The 22,290-nt window shown below is 35.8% G+C and overlaps 2 pseudogenes; both read right to left on the reverse strand.

The window, feature by feature from the left end:
* Positions 1-14,501, reverse strand: part of LOC149545584 (uncharacterized) — a 29,242-nt pseudogene extending 14,741 nt beyond the window's left edge.
* A 710-nt stretch (positions 14,502-15,211) lies between these two features.
* LOC149545585 (monothiol glutaredoxin-S11-like) overlaps positions 15,212-22,290 on the reverse strand; it is a 68,337-nt pseudogene continuing 61,258 nt past the window's right edge.

Raw genomic sequence — 22,290 nt, forward strand, 5'->3', positions numbered from 1 at the left:
AAACCAAAAGGTTAATCCTACCTTTTACTTAATTCATCAACATACATATACATAAAATATTAAATGACGGACATCAAATATCTGAAAATAACATCACACAACATGAAATAATATGATATGTTCAAGTATCTGATAATGTCTCGACATCTCAAGTTGTGAGTATCAAAATGATAAAGTAACAACTAAGGCTACGAAGGGTCGGGGCGAGGCCTCACAGGACCAGTGTACAGAGACAATCTTGATCCTAGTACGACTGCTGCTAGATGTATTTACTTGGTACTTCGAGTTTCAGAGTATGCTTCCTTGTGATTTATGCTTTCATTGGGATGCTTGTTATCATGATTGGATGATGTTAGATATTGATGCATTTCCTTATTATGATGATTAGCATGTGATAGGTGATGTTATCTACTTGTATGATTATCTTATGGTTTACTACTAGCATGTTAGATTTCCTTATGCTTACGTTGTAGCATGTTTTAGTAGTGACGTCCCTATTATGATAGTACTAAAGATCTGATCGGTGGCTTGGGATGTTACACGTGGGGGATGGCTAGGGCCCATGATGGTCTTATGATGCCATTGACGGTTGGGAGGAACCACGTACTTAGTTTTTTTTTACTACTCACTGCGATGTTGCTATTAGTACACTATGATGTTTCCTTTCTGTTCCTTCTTTCGTTGTTTGATTAGATGGTTAGACTTTGTATCCAATTTTTTGTCTTTCAGATATTGTTCGAATGTTCTTGCCTCAAAGTGTGGATCCGATACTCTCCGATGTGGAGGAACTTTGTTTCTTAGTTTCCTTAGCTTTTGTTGTGTTTCATGTTTGCGTCCTGATTTAAGATCTTGTGCGAGATTGCACTTTCTCATGCGAGGATGCAAGTCTTCACGTGGTTTAGTGGCTTTCCTTGCATGGTTGGGTACTTCCTTGCATGAAACCCACACCAAACTTGGGTGTTTGGGTTGTGCGGTCAACACTTGCTCATGTTGTTTTGCACTTCTTCATGTGAGAATGTATTTCCTTGTGCGAGAGAATGCACTTCTTCGCATGGAAACCTGGAAAAGGTAGGTCCTCGCGCGGGAAACAATAGGTGTCTCCTTTGGTTTTTGGGAATCGATTTTCGAAGTTTCTAATACCCACGGGGTTGACCTAATTTACCTTGGTTGGGAAATTTTGAGACTCCTTGTTTTGTTCTCATTTTTAGGTGTTTTGGTTCTTATAGTGTTGTGTTAGTTTAGGTAGTGGTATCAGGACACTCGTTGGGTGCTGGGATGGTGGTTAAGTCTTCCATTGCGATCTATTTGATCAATGTATGGTGTTAACATGTGCATTCATACTTGTTAAAAATAAAATATTCTGGCTTGTATTTCATCCTTGTTCCAAGGATCTCCGGGCAGGGCATTACAGACACTATCATTTCCCATTCATGTATTAAAGTTGGTTGTAGGCAGAAAAAATGGAGAATCATTCCTACAAGGTTGGAGGAGTAGGCCTGGAAGCTTTTGCACATTCTATACAGGGCATTAGAGGAGCATTCCTCACAGCTAAAGAGGTAGTTAAATCCATAGTCTTCCACAAAGATGATGGAGACCGCTTTAATGATGAGGTACCTTCCAATGGGGAGTTGACAGATGAACTGCAAGGACATTCTACAAATGAAGGAAATAGGTAAAACCAGATTACATTCCCAACCATCTAGATGCACAGTTCCAACTACAAACTATTGTAGAAGATGCTAAGAAAGAGCACTGTTTGATGTTATTATTACCATTTTTTAACTATTGATTGGCAGGGCAAGCAAGCAAGAAGGGATGTTGATCTCAGATCATATTGTCCTTAATTGTCAAAGTGGATAGTTGGTCCCCACAATCTTCCTGCTGGAGCTATTTTGGGTGTAACCTTGCACATGCAGGATTTGTTGCACGAGCTGGTGAGGAGGAGTTGTTTGACCATCTTAAAGCTGACATGAGCTGGGAGTCACTTGGTTCCAGAATCTTCTAGGAAGAGGAAGAATAAGTCATTTGGTTCTTGAGCCTTCTAGATTCCTTCTATCGGTGGTGATTGTTGATTTTTTTTATTCCATTTTTCAAACCTCTTAACCCTAGAAAAAATAGCCTAGACCAATCACAAAATTGGAATTTGTGTAAAAATAATAATTTTTAAATAGTTGCACGATGAACCTTAGGCTTTGAGTTTAATTTGGATGCCAAGATTAATGTAAACGGGCATCCAGGAACATTAGTTCCCTGCCTTATATAAGGTAGGGACTAATAAAAAATATTTCATATAAGAGAATCATCATGCATCAGAAGGCTGTCAAAAATTAGTTGATTATTATAGAGTTGAAACATTGAAGATTATACCCATATAAATTTCCCATCTGTGACCATGCTAGGAATGTTGGTCCCCCAAAGAAATTATCTACACCTAATTTGGTGAAATTGTATCTCTGTCATCAACAATTCCATCATTCACTATAAAACAGTATACTAGATATGAAAGAAAACATAGCCAATCTTTTAGTTCTTACTATAACTAATAAAAAATTCGTTCACCCTATAAATAAATCCTCTGACAAAGTATTTGACACTTCTCATCTGAATCCTTTGGAAATCTCCAAAGTCGTTAAGAGTCCAAACTCTAATATGTTTACGATGGAGCTCCATGCACTTTACAGAAGGTGCAAGCAAATTGGAGCAAATGCAAATTGTGCAGAGTGCCATACTTGTCACCGCCATTCTAATTTGCCAACGTGCCTAGATTGCACTGGGGTTTTTTGTGATAGTGTAGGTCATTTAAGCGGACATATGGATGCACACCCATCTCACCAGCAATATTACTCTTATAAGCTCCAATGCCTGGTTAAGTGCAACAAGTCAACATATGATGTGACTGATATCAGAGAATTATTTATATGCCAGCATTGCACAGGCAAAGCGTTCGACAAATCCTATGACATGTTTAAAGAACTTGGAATGGAGCAGGTCTTAAACTAATTTGCAACTATGTATGTTGTAATGAACACTTCATATAGCATAGGATGAATTGCCCATATCCTAAAGTGGAAGATAATGCATATCTCATCAGCAAGGATGGTTCAACGTTGAAGAGAGCCCAACATAGTGAATTCTTGTTCTAAGAAGGGTTCATTCATCACCCATGATTCAAAACTCACTATCAAAAGGAAAGTAGCATGGACAAATGAACAATTGAGCTTGAATCATGACATTTTACAGTCTAGTTTTACTTTGAACTTCAATTTATAAAACATTATTCTTAATGTTTGAGCTGTATATGTGTGCTCATTAATATTCAGGCAATTGGTTTTATTTTGTGATGCTTGCATTGTCATTCAAGCACGAGATGAACTACCCATATGCTGAAGGGAAAGGATTTGCATATCTCAAAAGCAAGGATGATTTGACATAGAATAGAACTTAACTTAGTGAATTCCATGAATGAAGAGATCCTGAGACCAGATCCAATGATAGGAGAAAATTGTTCTTAATACCATATATTTCAAGTGTTATAACTATCTGCATCAACCAACAAAAATAAATGGATCATCCTCTATTCTTATTTAATAGATATAAATTAGGATAATTCTAAAGCATTAACTTGATATATATAAAAAATTGCAATTGGGTGCCAGAAAGGAGAAGACATGGAGAATAATATCCAGAAAATAAATTCAGTATGGAAAAGGCCCACAAGGCAAAATAGGCTTAGAGAGTATAAATATTCTTAGCCAATTCTTGGCTTAGAAATTTAGAAATTTAGAATGTTACATACAGGCTGATGCACTCTATGTGCACCTAGAAAAATCTAGAATTTGTGCATAGGAGTTAGAATGTTTGCACACCTCTAAATGAATCTCACATAGTTCCTTTAAAATCAATAGTCGGATCCCAGGATCAAGTTCCTTATAGAAAGTATTGTCTCCTTTGTATAAAAGGAGGAAACTAAGAAATTATACGAAATTCCACAAAAGAAAACACAAGGTCAATGACACTTGAAATTACAGTCAATCACAATTGAAAATCATTAACATTTGTCATTAACAATGAAAGTTTAAAACATAAAAGTAATATTCAAATGAAAAAATAATACTAGTGCTCTGTACACTCCATTTATATGAACCATTTATCCTCCATCCATTCTGGAGATATTATCATAATTAGACACTCAAATGTTAAGGAAACATAACAAGAAGTTTTTACCATTGTAATCAATATAAATGGATGATCATCATAGTGCATAGCTAACAATATTCTTATAAATTCAACCCTACATCTATGTTTTTGTGTTTAGAACAGTAAAAAGAATTTGACATACTGAAAGCTTCTGTTCAAAATAAGGTTTCACTATCAGATACTTATGGGCAGTATTAGAGTACAGAAAGTTATAACTAAAAAATCTAAAAAATCAATGGGAAGGCCAAAGATATGTTTAGAGGAGACAAAAAAATTCAAATTCTGAAACATGGTTATTTGTTTGAGATTCTTATATTGATAAACCCGTGGTGATAGTTAATAAATTTATTAGAGTTACATGAGAGTCAAACTTACTGTAAACAGGTTATATTTCTTTTGCTAGTAGCTAGTTCCAGTTACCATATACCTCTGCTCCTACAAAATCTTATATTTACTTTCATTAACATTGAAGGCTACAAATTTCTAGTTTCTAACATATAGTCAAAACCAAAAATAGACATTAAATTTTTTTTTGAAAGTATCGACTCATTAATTCTGAAAGCTACTCAGAAAGGAATAAGGTGAATGATAACAACATCAACAATTAAACAATTAACAATGTCCGAATAACCATGCATAGAATTTGTACACATTATAAAGATTTCGTACAGAGTATGCTCTGTTTTGAGGCAGGTCTTTTTTCCATTTTTCATAAGCAAGAGGTCATAGCCAAAGTCATATATTAATGAAAACACGATTATTACAACCCTTCTCAGAAGGAAAGATAATGGAACAAGGTCAGGATGAGAAGACCCCAGTTATGCTCTGCATAATTCATTTCACGTAATAACCACCCTTAAATAATGGTATTACAAATAATAATTCTAATGTCCTATCGTAAAACCAGCATTTCCTTATCTCTGTCGGATCTTATCAAAAACCTCAGCCATTTTATGTCCTTTGAAGCTTCTAGCACCTATGAAAACTATATTCCTGCAAAAAAAAACCTATGCCATCCACCAAGAAACTATACCATACTTAATAATCCCGTTAGTTATGTGTTAGCTTCTACGGAAGGAAAACCAGTCATTACATGAATAATTTATCATTTACAAATTAATCGCCACTTTTTCTTTAAATATAACCTTCCTTTCTTTTTCTACCATTAAACAGCAAATATCAACATCTCTACTTGAATAATAAGATAGGGATGCTGAATATAAATAGAAATGACACCTTCTGGTTATATCTATTGGGATTATGACTCCATTAAATCTTGAATGATAATAAACTCATGGGTCTCCAGATTTATATGGAACTCTAATTCCCATTCCCATGCCCCGTCTTAATCCTCTACAATAAAGGTGTCAATACAATTAATTTTCTATGGCTGCCTGATGTGTAAGAATTTAGAAATGAAGAAGAAAGTCCAAGTTCCATCTTATTGTAGGTGCCCAACTGATATGGAATCAATGTCGTCCACCTCTAATATTGGATAGGTAGGCATCAGCCTACCCCAACAATTGCAGAGTCATAGAAATGAGCCTTCATGAAATTATTATTATATATTCACGTATTATGTAGGCCAAGCTTCATTCCCGCGTAGCTTGAAAATCGCAGGTAACAAGACTTGGTTGAAAATTGTGGCTAACAGGCTTGCAGGTTCCCAACCCCAATATACTATTATTCTTCCATGTTGGTTTACTCTGTTCTTGGGTTGGACTTTCTTAGTGGGTTGGCTTTGCTCGGTTTAGATGAATCTTGGCTTCTGCGGTGACAAATTTGCTTGTTATAATTAAACCAATCTTATCTCTGCTTATTTTTTCTTCCTTTCTACATATGATTGCAGTGGATGATTGTCTTTCTAGCTTAAGTGTATGAGATGATCCATGCATACCAAAGTTATATTCAATGCTTTTGAGTAAATTTTTGTTGGAATATTTAATACGATAGTTGACGTTTGCCCCTGGAGCCAAATGCCCACCTACCACCTGACGACCAGCAAAACAGAAAGAAAAATTAATACGAGTAGGTGAGGTTTTCAAATTCTGAAATAAGGGGAAACTGGAATATGACAAAAGGAATGTTTTATTCAGATTATTCAGAGAGATCAAGTAGATTAGTAGTTGCAGAGTTCAACAGAGCAGAGAAAAGGAAGAAGAAGAAAGTGGTCGGCAGATCCACTTGTTGCAGAGACAGAAGGAAGTATGTTCAGTGTCTCCAGTTGCACGTGACACCTCTGTTCATTCTGTGAGTTTGTTGTTATTTGGTTTTGTCCTATTGAAGCAATGATTGCTCCAGGCACCATTGTATGCAGCCATTAGAGTTGCAAGTTTAAAATTTTATTGAAGTTTGAAGTATTATCAGTTTAGAGTTTTCTGGTTGAAGCCAAATGCTCCCAGTTTTGTAATTGTTTAAATCTCAGTTGAATAGAAAAGAAAGTAGGCATACTTGAATCCATTGTTCTTTCTCTTCTATTCATTGTATTTGAGAAACTTGGTTGAAAGGTTAAAGCTCGACTCTCTAGTTTTAATTGTGAAAGCATTCACGTTAGATTGTTTCTAAGTTATAAATTTTATTAGTTGGAGCCAACCTTACTCGGCATCCATTGTCTTCTTTGAGTGCCGAGCTAACTCGAGATCTACTACATCTTCCTTTGTGTGCCGAGCTCACTCGACACTTGTTGCCTGTCACTCAGCACCATCAAGTGCCGAGCAAGTTTCGAGCATAACTAGCACTCGACACCTTCCTGTGCCGAGAAAAACTAGCACTCGGCACCTTCATGTGTCGAGCGTTTTTAAGTGCAGAGCAGATTTTTGAGTTAGGGTTGTGAGTGTTAAATTAAATTTTAATTGATATTTCTCACATGGTATTAGAGCTTTGAGGCCCCACATCCACAGTGAGTTAGGGCATTTTCTTTTCTTGAGATATTTGACATGGCAGGAGATGCAAGAAAGATATGGCAGCAGCCACCATCCCTTAATGGATAGAATTATGATACATGGGCAAAGAAGATGAAGACCATAATGGTTGCAAATGATTTGTAGGAGTTTGTAGTTAATGAATTCAATGATGTGACTGATCCAACTCAGTATGCTACCCTCACAAATGCATAGAAGACTCATTTGAAAGAGTCAAGGAGGAAGGATGCTAAGGCATTAAGTCTTATTGAAGCAGCAATGATAGAGATAGTATTCTCAAAGATTGCAGCAGCAAATTATGCAAAGGAAGCATGGGATATCCTTGAGACAAACTTCAAGGGGACTAATAAAGTTTGTACTGTAAAGCTACAGAACATAAGGAGGGAGTTTGAGAACTTTCAGATGAAGGAAAATGAATCAGTTGTAGACTTCAGTTCAAGGACCTCCAATGTGATTAACCAATTGAAGTCAAATGGAGAAGACTATCAAGAGCAGAGGATAGTGGAGAAGATATTGAGGAGTTTACCTCATAAATATGACAATTTGGTCATGACCATAGAAGAGGCAAAAGACCTCACTATTTTGGCAATGGATGAGTTGATGGGTTCACTTCAAACCCATGAGCATAGGATCAATAGATCTACATCTTCTACTTCCCAAGAGCAAGCATTCAAAGCTCAGTCAAATTGAAGAGGAAGAGGTAGAGGAAGAAATGGCTCAGGTAGAAACTCCAGAGGCAAAGGCCGAGATAATGAAGGACAAAGGAATGCTATAGCAAAAAGCTCAAGAAGAGCAGATGGAACAAGTAGCTCACAAAATACTTCAAGAGGAGGTAAGAAAAATTACAACTCAAATAAGAGTAATGTAGAATGCTACTACTATCATAAATATGGGCATTATGAAAATGAATGCTGGAAGAAGTAGAATGATCAGTCAGGACAAGAAAATGTGGTTGATGTGAACATGGGAAGTGGACCCAATGCTGCTGCCTTCATCATGTGTAATGTTGGTGAAGAAGGAAGCCCTGAGGTTTGGTACCTCGATAGTGGATGTAGCAACCACATGAGTGGTAATGAAACCTTGTTTTCATTCATTGACAAGAGTTTCAAATCAAAAATTAAGATGGGTAACAATGGAACCCTACCAATTGTGGGCAAAGGATCTATTATGGTCCACACCAAGAAAGGTGAGAAAAGGGAAATACAAAATGTGTATTTCACCCCTGGTATGAAGCACAATTTGATGAGCATTGGTCAGCTCATTCAAAATGGATACAAAGTGCTGATGGAGAATGACAGGTGTATCATTCAAGAAAAGGATGGGAGCAAGAATTTACTTGCAGCAGTTCAAATGACAAAGAACAGAATGTTTCCGTTGAGGATAGAGACATGTTTCTCATCTCAAGTTAGTGCTGCACCTCCCACACAATCAGCTCTAAAGAGTGTGATTGAAGACCCCTCACGGCTATGACACCTCAGGTATGGTCATCTTGGCTATGCTGGCTTAAATTTATTATCAAATAAAAGAATGGTAGAAGGTTTGCCACGAATAGGAAATTCATGTGACAAGTGTGAAGCTTGTATTTTAGGTAAGCAACATAGGCTTCCCTTTAATTCTAAAAATTCTAGGAGGGCTAGATATCCATTAGAGTTAGTGCATACTGACCTAGTCGGTCCTATGCAAATTACTTCCATTTGGGGGAGTACTTATTTCATGACATTCATAGATGATTTCAGTCATAGGACATGGGTGTATTTCTTAAAGAACAAATATGAAGCATTTAATAAATTTTGTAGAATTTAAAACCCAGGCTAAAAGAGAATGTGGACACTATATCTAGGTCCTCAGATCAGATAGAGAAAGGGAGTATACCTCCAATTCTTTTGTAAATTTTTGTAAGAAACATGACATAAAGGAAGAGCTCACAGCTAGCTATACACCACAGCAAAATGGAGTGCCTGAAAGAAAGAACAGGACCATTGTTCAAATGGCAAGGAGCATGATGAAAGATAAAGGTCTACCAACTCAATTTGGGGAGAGGCTATGGCAACAACAGTTTACCTAATTAATAGGTGTCCTACAAAGGCAGTTCGCGATAGAATTCCAATGGAAGCATGGTCACAAATAAGATGGACAGTTGAACAGCTAAGGGTGTTTGGTTGTGTTGTATATGCACGTGCCTAAAGAGCAAAGGCAAAAATTTGATGACAAAGGTGTGAAATGCATTTTCACAGGGTATAGCCCAGAATCAAAGGCATACAGATTGTATGACCCATTGAACAACAAGATGATGCTTTCAAGAGATGTAGAATTTTTTGAAAATCAATCTTGGTATGGACAAATTAATGAGTCACCGAGCACTTCAAGTAAAGTGCCAATTATGAGTGAAGAAGACACTGATGAACAACAAGAAGAAGGAGAAAATAGAATAAAAGGCAAGCAAATTCAGTCATTGCCGAGCTCCTCTATGCATGACCGAGTGTCAGTGCCGAGTACCAGTGAAGACCGATCAAGTCAGCAATGCAGCAACAGTGAAGATTCTGATCCCACACTCTCCTCCCTATTACCAAGAAAGACCAAGAGTCTTAGGGAGATATACCAAGATGAAAGGTATGAAAATTATGATGAGAGTGTTAATTTTGCATTATTTTCTCATAGTGATCTAATATATTTTGAAGAAACTATTAAAGAGAAGAAATGGTGTAATGCCATGGATGAAGAAATAGATGTCATAGAAATGAATGAGACGTGAGAGATAACTAAATTGCCTCCAAAGAAGTAAGTGATTGGAGTGAAATGGGTCTATAAGACCAAATGCAATGCTAAAGGCAAGATTGATAGGCATAAGGCAAGGCTAGTAGTCAAGGGTTACAAACAACAATATGAAAGAGACTATGATGAGACCTATGCCCCAGTTGCAAGAATGGAAACCGTGTTTTCTGTCATAGTAATTGCAGCTCAGCACAAGTGGAAGGTATTTCAAATCGATGTGAAGTCCACCTTCCTTAATGGTGTATTGAAAGAAGAAGTATATGTGGAGCAGCCACCTGGTTATGAAGTTGCAGGTGAAGAAAATAAAGTATATAGATTGAAGAGAGATCTTTATGGGCTCAAACAAGCTCCACAGGCATGGTACAATAGGATTGACTCATATTTGATGAGCAATGGCTTTAGCAAAAGCAATGGGCAGATCTTGGAGAGATTCAAAATGCAGAACAATAGGGCAACCCCCACACCAATAGCAATAGGTCTGAAGTTGAGCAAGGAAGACTCTAGCAAGAGAGTGGATCCAACACTATACAAGAGTATGGTTGGAAGTCCAATGTATTTGACTGCAACTCGACCAGACATAATGCATGCAACAAGTCTGATTTTCAGATTTATGGAAACCCCAAAGGATTTTCATTGGCAAGCGGGAAAGAGGATCCTAAGGTATGTGAAAGGTACCAAGAAATTTGAAATTTTGTATACTGCAAATGATGATTTCAAGTTGGTGGGATACACAGATAGTGATTGGGCTGGAAGTTTAGATGATAGGAAGAGCACTTCCGGATACATGTTTCATATGGGATCGGGTGCAATTTCATGGGCATCCAAGAAGCAACCTATTGTTGCTCAATCTACAGAAAAGGCTGAATATATAGCAGCAAATGCAGCAGCATGTCAAGCAATTTGGCTAAGGAGGATCTTGATAGATTTGAATGAAAGCCAAGAGGATGGAACCACAATTTATTGTGACAACATCTCATCAATTGCATTGTCTAAGAATCTAGTCTTCCATGGGAGAAGCAAACATATAGAGATCAGATATCACTTCATCAGAGAGTTGGTGGAGAATGGGGATATCAAGATGAATTTTTGTAAGTCTGAGTAGTAGCTAGCAGACATCTTCACAAAGCCATTAGGCATTAGATCTTTTGTACACCTAAGAGAGTGTCTTGGTGTAGTTGATTTGGATCAGTTGTGATCCTTGTTTTTTTGGCTCGAGACAAAGGGGGAGTGTTGGAATATTTAATATGACAGTAGACGTTTGCCCCTAGAGCCAAACACCCACCTACCACTTGACGACCAACAGAACAGACAGAAAAATTAATATGGGTAGGTGAGGTTTTCAAATTCTGAAATGAGGAGAAAACTGGAATGTGACGAAAGGAATGTTTTATTCAAATTATTCAGAGAGATCAAGCAGATCAGTAGTTACAAAGTTCAGCAGAGCAGAGAAAAGGAAGAAGAAGAAAGTGGTCGACAGATCCACTTGTTGCAGAGACAGAAGGAAGTATGTCAGTGTCTCCAGTTGCACGTGACACCTCTGTTCATTCTGTGAGTTTGTTGTTATTTGGTTTTGTCCTGTTGAAGCAGTGATTGCTCCAGGCACCATTGTATGCAGCCATTAGAGTTGTAAGTTTAAAATTTTATTGAAGTTTGAAGTATTATCAGTTTAGGGTTTTCTGGTTGAAGCCGAATGCTCCCAGTTTTGTAATAGTTTAAATCTCAGTTGAATAAAAAAGAAAGTAGGCATACTTGAATCCATTGTTCTTTCTCTTCTATTCATTGTATTTGAGAAACTTGGTTGAAAGGTTAAAGCTCGGCTCTCTGGTTTTAATCGTGAAAGCATTCACGCTAGATTGTTTCTAAGTTATAAATTTTATTAGTTGGAGCCGACCTTAGTCGGCATCCATTGTCTTCTTTGAGTGCCGAGCTAACTCGGCATCTACTACATCTTCCTTTGTGTGCCGAGCTCACTCGGCACCTATTGTCTATCACTTGGCACCGTCAAGTGCTGAGCATAACTGGCACTCGACACCTTCCTGTGCCGAGCAAAACTAGCACTCGGCACCTTCATGTACCGAGCATTTTCAAGTGCAGAGCAGATTTTTGAGTTAGGGTTGTGAGTATTAAATTAAATTTTAATTGATATTTCTCACAATTTTGGTTTGGCTTATATTATAAATAAAGAACTTCTTACATTATTGTTTGGTTTCATTTCAGAGGATTTATCTTTCTTCATCTAATGGTACACAACTCTTAGGTCATTGCAGACTAAATTCTATGCTAAAGATTATTTGAGAAGTTGAATATTTATTTTGAGATATGTGTGGCACTATTGAATTAGAGGAAATGATTGCAAGGTGAGATTTTATAGCATAAACTCAAACTATAATTTGTAGCAACAAATCTAGATTAACAGAAAACAAACCGTTTGTTTAATCTACTAGGCTTTATTGATTCAATACTCAATGAAAGAATATTGTTTTACAAGAAAAATAATTTTGTTCATTATGCCAATTCTAATTCTTCCTTCCTTTGGGATTAGTAGGATCGCCATATCTATATTATCGTTGGGTTCAATGACCATACCTAAGCTTAAATATGTTCAAAATATAATTTTATTAGTTAATTGATAATTAGGAAATGAGATACTGATTTTGATTTGATTTAGTTACTAAACATTATCTTTAGAGGGACATGTGATGTTAAATAAATCGCAAGATGGTACCTGCATATGCCAATTCAATGCCCCCATCTCTACAATATTCAAGTTTAGAATATGATCAGTGCGTGGGGCCATATGAGGGAAAATATGATCTTGGTCATATTGGAACAACAATATAAACAATGCAAGAACCTTTATGCAAATTTGAAATGATATCATATTGTCCAAGACTCCCGAGTTCCTATTAAGGAATTCTATGACATATCAAACACCCTCGAGTCAAAAGCTAGCCAGCTTAGTATTATCATAAGCAGACAAAAAAATATGGCTTTGTTGAAGAAAGAACCATGGGAGAAATCCCCAAACCTATAGCAGAGAATTATACAAGACATCTGCAGACACGATGTCTGGTAACATAGTCATCATTAGATGCCTAATGAGAGCATTCCATGCTAAGGATACTTGGCAGATTAGGGTAGTCATGAAGATTTGGGGAAGACCCCTCCAAGGTAATGTCCAAGCCATGAGAACCTAAGTTAGAAAATGCATCTGCCAGCCTGTTTCCTTCCTAACATATGTGACTTATGATTACATTTTGGAATTCTCCAAGAGTTCTCCAGATTTTTTGCATGATGTACTCAATCTTCCAATTAGGAATTGATTGAACCTTGGTTGCATGAATGATAAGTGCAGAGTCACCTTCTATATGTAGGTGCTTAAGGCCTAGAGTTTTCATTGTTCTCAATCCAAAAAGGAGTGCAAGTGCCTCCGCCTGGTTGATTGTAGCAAAAGGTATATAAGTAGTCAATCCAATGATGAGAGTACCCATGGAATCATGAATTGCAAAACTAACACTCGATTTACCAGGATTCCCATGTAACAAACCATCAAAATTGAGCTTAACAACTGGAAGTATAGGAGGATGCCATTTCAAATCATTCTTGTTAGGTTTATGGTTAGGAGTCAAGCTGTCTGGAGTTGCTAGCCAAGATTTCTTCATGGATGCATCCCAACAGGTAAACCAATTGGAGTTTAGAGATAGTCTTCGCATCCCAACAGGTAAACCAATTGGAGGTTAGAGATAGTCTTCACACATTAATGTTGACAATTTCTATTATGTTTGCCTCTAATTTTCCAATAAAATTCTAAAGAGAAGATGGTTGCTGCCTGAAAACCCTCATGTTTCTTTCCCACCAAATTGCCCAAATAATACATGAGGGAATGACATCCCATAATAAAGTATAGAGTAAAGACCTGAATAAGAGAGGCTAAGATTCCAGTAGATACCATGATGTGTTTGGCAATAGGAAGAAGATCTATAATTTTTGAAGAGCCCACATCCAACAGTCATAAGCAAACGAATAATGTAAAAAGAGATGGTCCACAGTCTCATCTTGAAAGTTACAAAGAGGACACATAAACAATTCTGCAATATTGAGTCTAGTTAATCTAATTCTTTTTTAAAGAACTAGCGAAGTGAAGCAACCTTCCTTAGGAGATATGAAAGGGTTCTAGCAAAATTTATAAGGCTTTTGTATAATATTTTTCTTGTGGATTGTAAGAAGTATCTAATACCCTTCTTTAATTGAATATCTACCAGATGTTGAAGGTGCCCATTTCACAATATCATTTGAGTTGGATATGAATACATACCTCCCCTGCAAGATTGTATTCAACTAAATTTGTAGATTGATTGGGATTGGGAACGAGGAGAAATCAACCCAAATAGCTTGCCTTGTAGAACGTTCTACCGCTGTAACATAGTTACACTGTTTGACTCCACATATTCTGGAGATAACGACAGCAATAATCCTTATACCAAACAATGTGATTAGGGGTGGAAATGCCAACCATGAGTCTATCCAAAAGTTCACATCTTCACCATTGTTCACCTCCCAAGTAAGATAGTTAACAAGTACTTGTCTAGACTGACAAATGAAGTTCCACATTGCGGATCTAGAAGGCAGATTTGCAACCATAAAAATGCAAGTATCACGATTATAATCTAAGTATTTTTCTCTCATAATATTTACCGACAAGGAATTTGGATTTTCATACTATTTTCAGCCCAGTTCAGCACCAAATGCAATATTTTTGAGGTGCAAATCATGTAGTCCCACACCACCTGCAGTCTTGTCTTGATACATAGATGTTATAGACACCAATGAGATCTTCTTTTTTTCTGTCATGTTGTCCCTCTAGATAAAAGTAGAAATTAACTTCTCCATTTCCTTAATGATAGAGTTTGGAGACTAAACGACTGAAATGAAATAGTTGGGGATAGTTGCCAGATAGGATTTGACAAGGAGAAGCATACGTGAGAGGGTGAGTCATCTTGCTTTCCAGGAGGAAGTTTTTTTCTTCAGCCTGTTGAGAATAAATTCCCACTAATTTGGCTTGTTTTCTCCTATAAAGAAGGAGATGCCCAAGTATGAACTAGGAAATGATACTTCTTGGAATTTTAGAATTAAAAATAACTCTCTCTTGATCGTGTATTTCGCATTGAAAATATACATTGTGGACTTCCTGTGATTGATGCTTTGGCTTGAAGCAACTTCACAAATGGTGAGAATATGTTGAATATAGCATATTTTTCTTACTTCTGGTTGGGCAAATAAAAGGGTATCATCTACAAACAGTGAGTGTATGAGGGCAATAGTACCAAAAAGCCAAAAGTCAACAACTAGATAAGCTTGTGTTTAGAATCTTTATCCCCTTTTACATATTGGTTCTATTCTGTCAAGGATGACTTTAGCTCTCCTGCCTTGTGCATTTCCAGAACAATGTCACATCTCCTAATAAGCTAACCTTTGTGATATAACAGTGGAAATGTTGGCCAATTAGAATAAATCTTCAGGCCTTCTCTGACTTCTTCATCACTCAAAATGTCAAAATGACCAAAGTCCAAACCCTCTTCATTCAAAGCATTTACAACCTTTGAGCTGAAGCCATATCAAGGGGCATCAGGTGTGCCTTTCATAAAGAGCATGACAGGAGAAGAATTAACTAGTTTTTTCAATCGATCATTGAGTGACTCTTTGGGTAGCACTCCTTTTTTCGAGGTAATGTTTTTCAACTCTCCACTTTTGTGCATTTCTATCATTATATCTGATCCACCAATAAGCTCACCTTTTATGTACAATTGTGGATAGCTATACAAGTTAGAATATGTTTTAAGACCTTGGCTTACCTCTTCATCAGCCAGAATTTTGAAGCTCCCAGATTCTAGCCCTTCCTCTCTAAGAATTTCAACAGACTTTCGACTAAAACCACAACGTGGCTCTTCAGGAGTGCCCTTTATAAATAACATGATTGGTTTGGAATTAATGATGTTCACTAGCCGAGAACTAAATGATTCACTTATAGCAGTTGAGTCCACTATACCACCATTATCAGACTTTGAGATAGCAGTATCAGGTTTGGGTTCAGCAGAAGTAGCTTTTGCAATTAATTCACTAGACTCATGAGCAATTAAGAGAAAGCCATGGTCTTTAAATATTTGTTTTAGTTCCCCACTTTCGTGCAGTTCAAGGGTGATATCATAGCCTCCAAGCACCTCGCCCTTACATACAATTGTGGAAAGGTCAGTCGCATGGTTGAGCAAGATTGGCGAAAAGCTATGGAAAAACTCGAGCGAGAACAAATGCTTATGGAGCGAAATTGGAGAGAGAGAGAGAAGAGAAAAGGCACATTAAGGAAGAAGGGCATGCAGAAAAAAGAGATGCCCTTTTAAATGCTTTGCTTAATAGATTAATCTGTGAGGAACTATGAGTCCCAAACTTTATGTTTCCAGGTTTTTTTCTACTTAGAGAGGGTCATACCCATAACATAATTTGAAGGTCCAGACATCAATTAATGTACACTATATATAACCTATAATCTTCCTACATCTTAACTTGTTGGTGCATGTAGTTTATTTATTTATACTGTATACATGACTTATAGAAGCAAAGAGGGAGCTAGAAATGACAGAAACACAAACAAGATATGTTGATAAAGTGAGTGCATGGAAGCTTTGTCATCTTTGTATTTTTAAACAATTGACAGTAATTGGAGGGTTGAATACTGGAGGGTTGGTTAATCAGTTGTACTTGTTATTTTATGATGTGTTGTAACTGTTTCATAGAGATTTCCTTGTTGAAATAGATGCAATGACTGAATTCAACAGATTTGCCAATAAATAAGTATTTTTTAAAAATATCTTCTCAGTTCTTCTGTTGAGATCTTTCATTTGAAATGTTATGGATCACAACATTTAATTCTATTAAAATAAAATATGGTTCATGTTAAGGCAAATCAATGACTTTAATTTTGTACGATACAATTATCTGGCTACTGTTTTTGTTTTATTTTATTTAAAACTTATGCTTGCTAGTAGAATGATTGAAGTAAGCAGCTCAAGTGTTGAGAAGGGGACTTACATTGCCACTTTTGAGATTCAAATTTTATTTTTAATGAATTTGGAGCTTATTTGAGAGAATAAAATTGTAGTTGGCATTTCTGTCTGAAAATTTACTGGTGGAGCTAGCTGGAAGAAAAAGATGAATTGAATGATGTATCATACATCACACTAATAAAAAAATTATTTTTTGAAAAAGAGATTAAGTTTTATAATTATAGCTTATAACTTAAAAGAGCTTCACTAAATTACCTTGAAGCTTTCAAGTCACATTGCTGGTGTAATTTTTTTCCCTGAAAGTTTACTATTGGACATGGAATCAATAGTTTTAAACATTTTCATAATTTCAAAAGCTGACAAGTGAATCCTAGTTTTCATCATCTAGGTATAGATTATACAATATGACCTTACTAGCTTTGCTTGTGAGTTGCTACTATCCATTGATTGTGAGTTGTCGCTTTCCAAATAGAAATAGAAATACTTTCCACATAGAAATTGAAATAAGAGCCTTTGGAGCAATGTAAGGGTTCAACTATATTACTATTTCTTGTTGTTCACTTATTTGTGTGTTTTATCAAGTTGTGATTTTTTTATTAGCATTTACTAGTTGTGGTTGTGACTTGTGAGTTGTCACTTTCCATATATAAATTAAAATAAGATCCTTTTGAGAAATGTAAGGGTTCAACTGTATTGCTATTTCTTCTTGTTCACTTATTTGTGTGCTTGTATCAAGATGTGAATGTTTGGTCAGCATTTACTAGATGATTGTGTTATGAACCCCTGATTCCTTTTTGCAGTAATTACTATTAATTTCTTACTAGATCACATCTCTTTTTTGTATTAATAAAGTCTTACCAAACTCACTGTGTAGGTTGAATGGAAGATACCTGAATCCTCATTTTTCATGCAAGGATTGAGGGGGATTTGCTTGACAAGTTGTTTGTAGTGAATTGTTCAATGCAAACTATTGTTTGTCGCTCTTTTACCAGTTCAACCTTTTAAACATGAAAAGTTGAGTAAGAAAAGGTGAATTTTAATCCAAATCAATTTGGTGTATATATCTCATGTACAAGTTTAGCTTGTGTTTAACCTTTTAGCACATTGTGAGTTAGATTAGTTTATGTAATATATGTTGTACACATTTTTGTAGAAAAACCTTATTAAGATAGATCATGAATATTAAACATTTATGAAAGTATTTTGGGTGCTCATATGAGTTGCTTTCGGATGTCTCTAGTACAAGATAAATGTATAAGGCTTTGTCATCATGAATTTGGTGGTTAGTGTAATCAGTTGAGCCCAATAATAAAGATGTTATGTGTAGGAACCATTAAAAGTGCATATAGATTCTGGATTGTTTGTATACCTTAAATATCAACAACTAGATTGGAAGCAGTTATATTTTACATATGGTGAGTTGACAGATTAGACGCAAGTGGATGTACAAATATTCATTTATTAATAATTTCAATTCCAAATTGTACACAACTTCAAAGTGCAAGCCTATATGGAGATCAAAATAATCCATTTCCAAGCCATGCAATGTCAATAGTGGTGATGAGAAGGGATCACATCAATTAAAGGTTAATCTTATAGTGATTTAGGGTCCCATGTAATTTTGTTGATGTATAATGATTGATTGTCAAACTGAAGCATGCCAGCGAAAATCTTTTCTAGAATATCTTGACACACAAAAGGGAGATTACATGTCATTGATTATAATTTTGATAGATTCCCTGTTTCATAAAAATACATGTAGTTTTAGTCTCATGAGTTTGTTTTGTTGTTATTGGTCATTGATTATAAAAATTTATACTACATTCATTGTAGATATTTTATAGCCCATCTAATATGAATACATAGAGATTAGGCAATCAAAGATGTACAGATGTTACACTATTTATTGTGACTATTTTCCATATTCTGCTATGTAGAGGTTTGCTACAACATTAACAAAATAGAAGATTTCTTGCAGCATTAACAACACATAAGACACCATTGGACGAGGATCTTATTTCTATTCAACAAAAGGTACACATGCTTTATATCTACTTGCAGTCTATGTAATAATTAGACTACAATTATCTCAAGGATTAATTAGACTACAATTATCTCTTGGTTTTAAGGCAAGATTACTTTGTTATTCTAAAATCACTAGTATGTTCTTTATTTAGAATATAAATTAAACAAATGACAGGTGTTCCCCAACACTCAATTGAAATATGCTTCTCCTTCAACATAGTCTCAGCCATGTTCATGGTGGTGTAGTTCTTCTTTTCAGCAACTCCATTCTGCTATAAAGTGAAATTAGTAGCAACTGCAACTGAAATCATCAATAGAAGTTATAAAATAAACATTACTAGTTAACGATCAATCCACCCAAATTTGTGTATACAATTTCCAATGTAGCTTTCATTGTATCCAAATCTGTAGGAACAAATTCCTCTCTATAATGCTTTGCTAGTATGCAATATTCTTGCTAAATACTAGGAAACCTTTTCACCATATGCTTCTTCTACAAAAAATTTGGTCCACCAAAATGTAAATCTCCATGCGATAAATGATATAGCTAGGACTCATCTAAAATGTTTTGCTAAGCTTCTTCTTGGATACTTATCAATTATTATAAATACCAACTTGTTCTTTAAGAATACTTTACACATTTTCTCTATCATCTTCCAGCACTTGTTAGCAAAATGACCATACTTTTACAATAAAAACATTGTAAATTTGACTTATCAAACCTTTAGTTTCCTTGCTCCTAGATTATCTCATTATTCCTTAGATTAAAAGTTTCCTTTAAAATTTATTCTCATATTTTGAATCATTTCTATTGTCTATCCTCATCATCACTACTAGACCTTCCTCTACATATACCTTTAGTAACTCGAGAATGAGTTTTGAAGGTATTTGTCAAATGCAAATTGATTAAGTAGTTGGTTCTTGAATTGCCTAGATGGATATAGTTGGTTGGGTGGGTACAACCAACAACATTCTTATCTTTCTTCAAAGATGATAGGTTTGGGTTCTGCTCTTCTCTCTGATTGTATTCTATATCCATCTAGGCTCCTAAAGTTGGTCTACACAATTCTTCCCATCTCCTAGTGTTCCTCCTATCCTGCTCCATAAGTTCATCCAACTTCCTCATGTTTGTTTCAAGCGCTTGTCTTATGCTTCTCAATTCCTCTTGCCTCATTTTCTCATCTCTTTTCTCTTCTTGTTTCCTTCTCTCTTCTTCCTCTCTTTTCTTCTTCCCATTACTCAAGAAGTCTAGCATTTCCCTCTTTGATCTTGTCAGACCCATCTTCACCTTGCAAGGATATAAACATTAAGTACAACATGTCCTTTTTTTTTGCAGATATACGCATTAGTTACACCAAAGTTTTCTTTCAAAACCATATGTGTAGATATAAACATTAAGTACAGCATGTCCAATTTTTTTGCAGATAATATACACATTAGTTAGATCAAAATTTTCTTTCAAAACCATATGTGCAAATATAAACATTAAGTACAACATGTGCAATTTATTTGTAGATATATTTTCCTGTGAAGAAAGACCACGCCTAACAATATGAACCCAGAACAAAATAATGAGACAATGGCTACATTTTGGTCTCAGTTCTGAAGGAAACCTGATAAATATAATTATCCTTGCAAAAAGTGTAAGGGCTTAAAGAATCAAATAATTCTAATCACAATAGCTAAGAGTCATTGTAGGAAACATGGTCATGTTGAAGGGGGCCACGATTTTCATCCATTACTGAATGTGGATTTCCTACTAGAGGAACATGGAGGTGTGAATATCTAAGCTGAGGATAACACTCCCATGGAAGAAGATGATAATGTGCCAGAGGACATGATTGAAGAAGATGGTATTGGAGCAAGTGATGAAGAGGCTCATGATGATGGTACTGGCACATTTGTTAATGATGATGAAGATGGTCTTGATATACCTTTACTTGAGAAGGCACACTAGCCCCTATACGAAGGCTCCCAAACAACTCTTCTCTCAGCTATAGTGTTGTTGGTGAACTTCAAGGTTATGAATGATTTATCTAATGTAGGAATGTCACGTATGCTAAGGTATGCCATTTTTATCATCTTCAACATTAGCATACAATTACTATTCATTATATTAAGAATGCATATTTGTTGTTGTAGGTTGATAAGTGAGTTTTTGTTACCACCATCAAACATTTTGCATCATTTGTACTGAGAAATATCTACCATTATGAATTAAATTGGAATGAAGTATTAGTCAATACATGCATGTCCCAATGATCACATTCTATATCATAAACAACATGAATTTGCAATAGAATGCCCTAATTGTCATATTAGTAGATATCGGTTAGATCAAATAACAAAAAGGGTGCTATTAGAAATAGATAATACTGAGAGGGGGGTGAATCAGTATATTAAATCTTTTTTCCCACAACTAGATATTATTAATTACTTTACCACATGCATAAGAAAGTAAACCGATAATGCTAAATAGTATAAACAACCATACACAAATAGAGATCATAACACCATATTTTGTTAACTAGGGAAACCCTGGCCAAGGGAAAACCCCGGTGGGGATGAAACCCACTAGATGATTCACTATAAAAAGGATCCAGTTAAGGATATTGACCTTGTTAGGAGTCTATGAAGAATGTATAGTGTCTCAAGTCCCTATTAGGAGACTGGGCCTTGTTAGAAGCCTCAACCCTATTAGGAGACTGGGCCTTGTTAGAAGCCTCAACCCTATTAGGAGTTTCTTCAACCCTATTAGGAGTTAGTAGATCATATACAAATGTGTGCAAGAAGAGCCCACTACCCTAACATGCAACTATACAATTGAGTTCTTCAAGAGAATAGATATACATACAAAATAGTATCATTTGTTGTACTTTGCAAATCTTTTGATTACTAGTTCTTCATACAATCCTTGGTGGACTGTAGACAATCTTTCTTTCAGTTCGCATTCACATTCACATATCACATATATCACACATATCATACTTCGCACACTTGCTTTCACTTGCACATTTGCATACTCACAAACTTACACCTTAAGTTCACAAATGAAGTTCTTTACTTATATCAAACATATTAATAAATTCTTCCTTAGTCAACTCACAAATCATTCTTAGAGTTGGCTCACCAAGAATTAATAATCAAAACAATTATTCAAGTCGATTAACTTATTTTGCTGACATGCTCTGTTTTGCACTATGGAATCACTGCATCACTGTTTGCTTCATAACTTGATCTTGGTAGCTTGTACGAACATGCGCAATGGCATGCATTGTTAGAATGATTTCATGCATCTCTAGTTAACTGTGCAAGAG

Source organism: Cupressus sempervirens, chromosome 7 (assembly GCF_028749045.1).
Source record: "Cupressus sempervirens isolate cs-2001-9-10 chromosome 7, ASM2874904v1, whole genome shotgun sequence".
Classification (NCBI taxonomy): domain Eukaryota; kingdom Viridiplantae; phylum Streptophyta; class Pinopsida; order Cupressales; family Cupressaceae; genus Cupressus; species Cupressus sempervirens.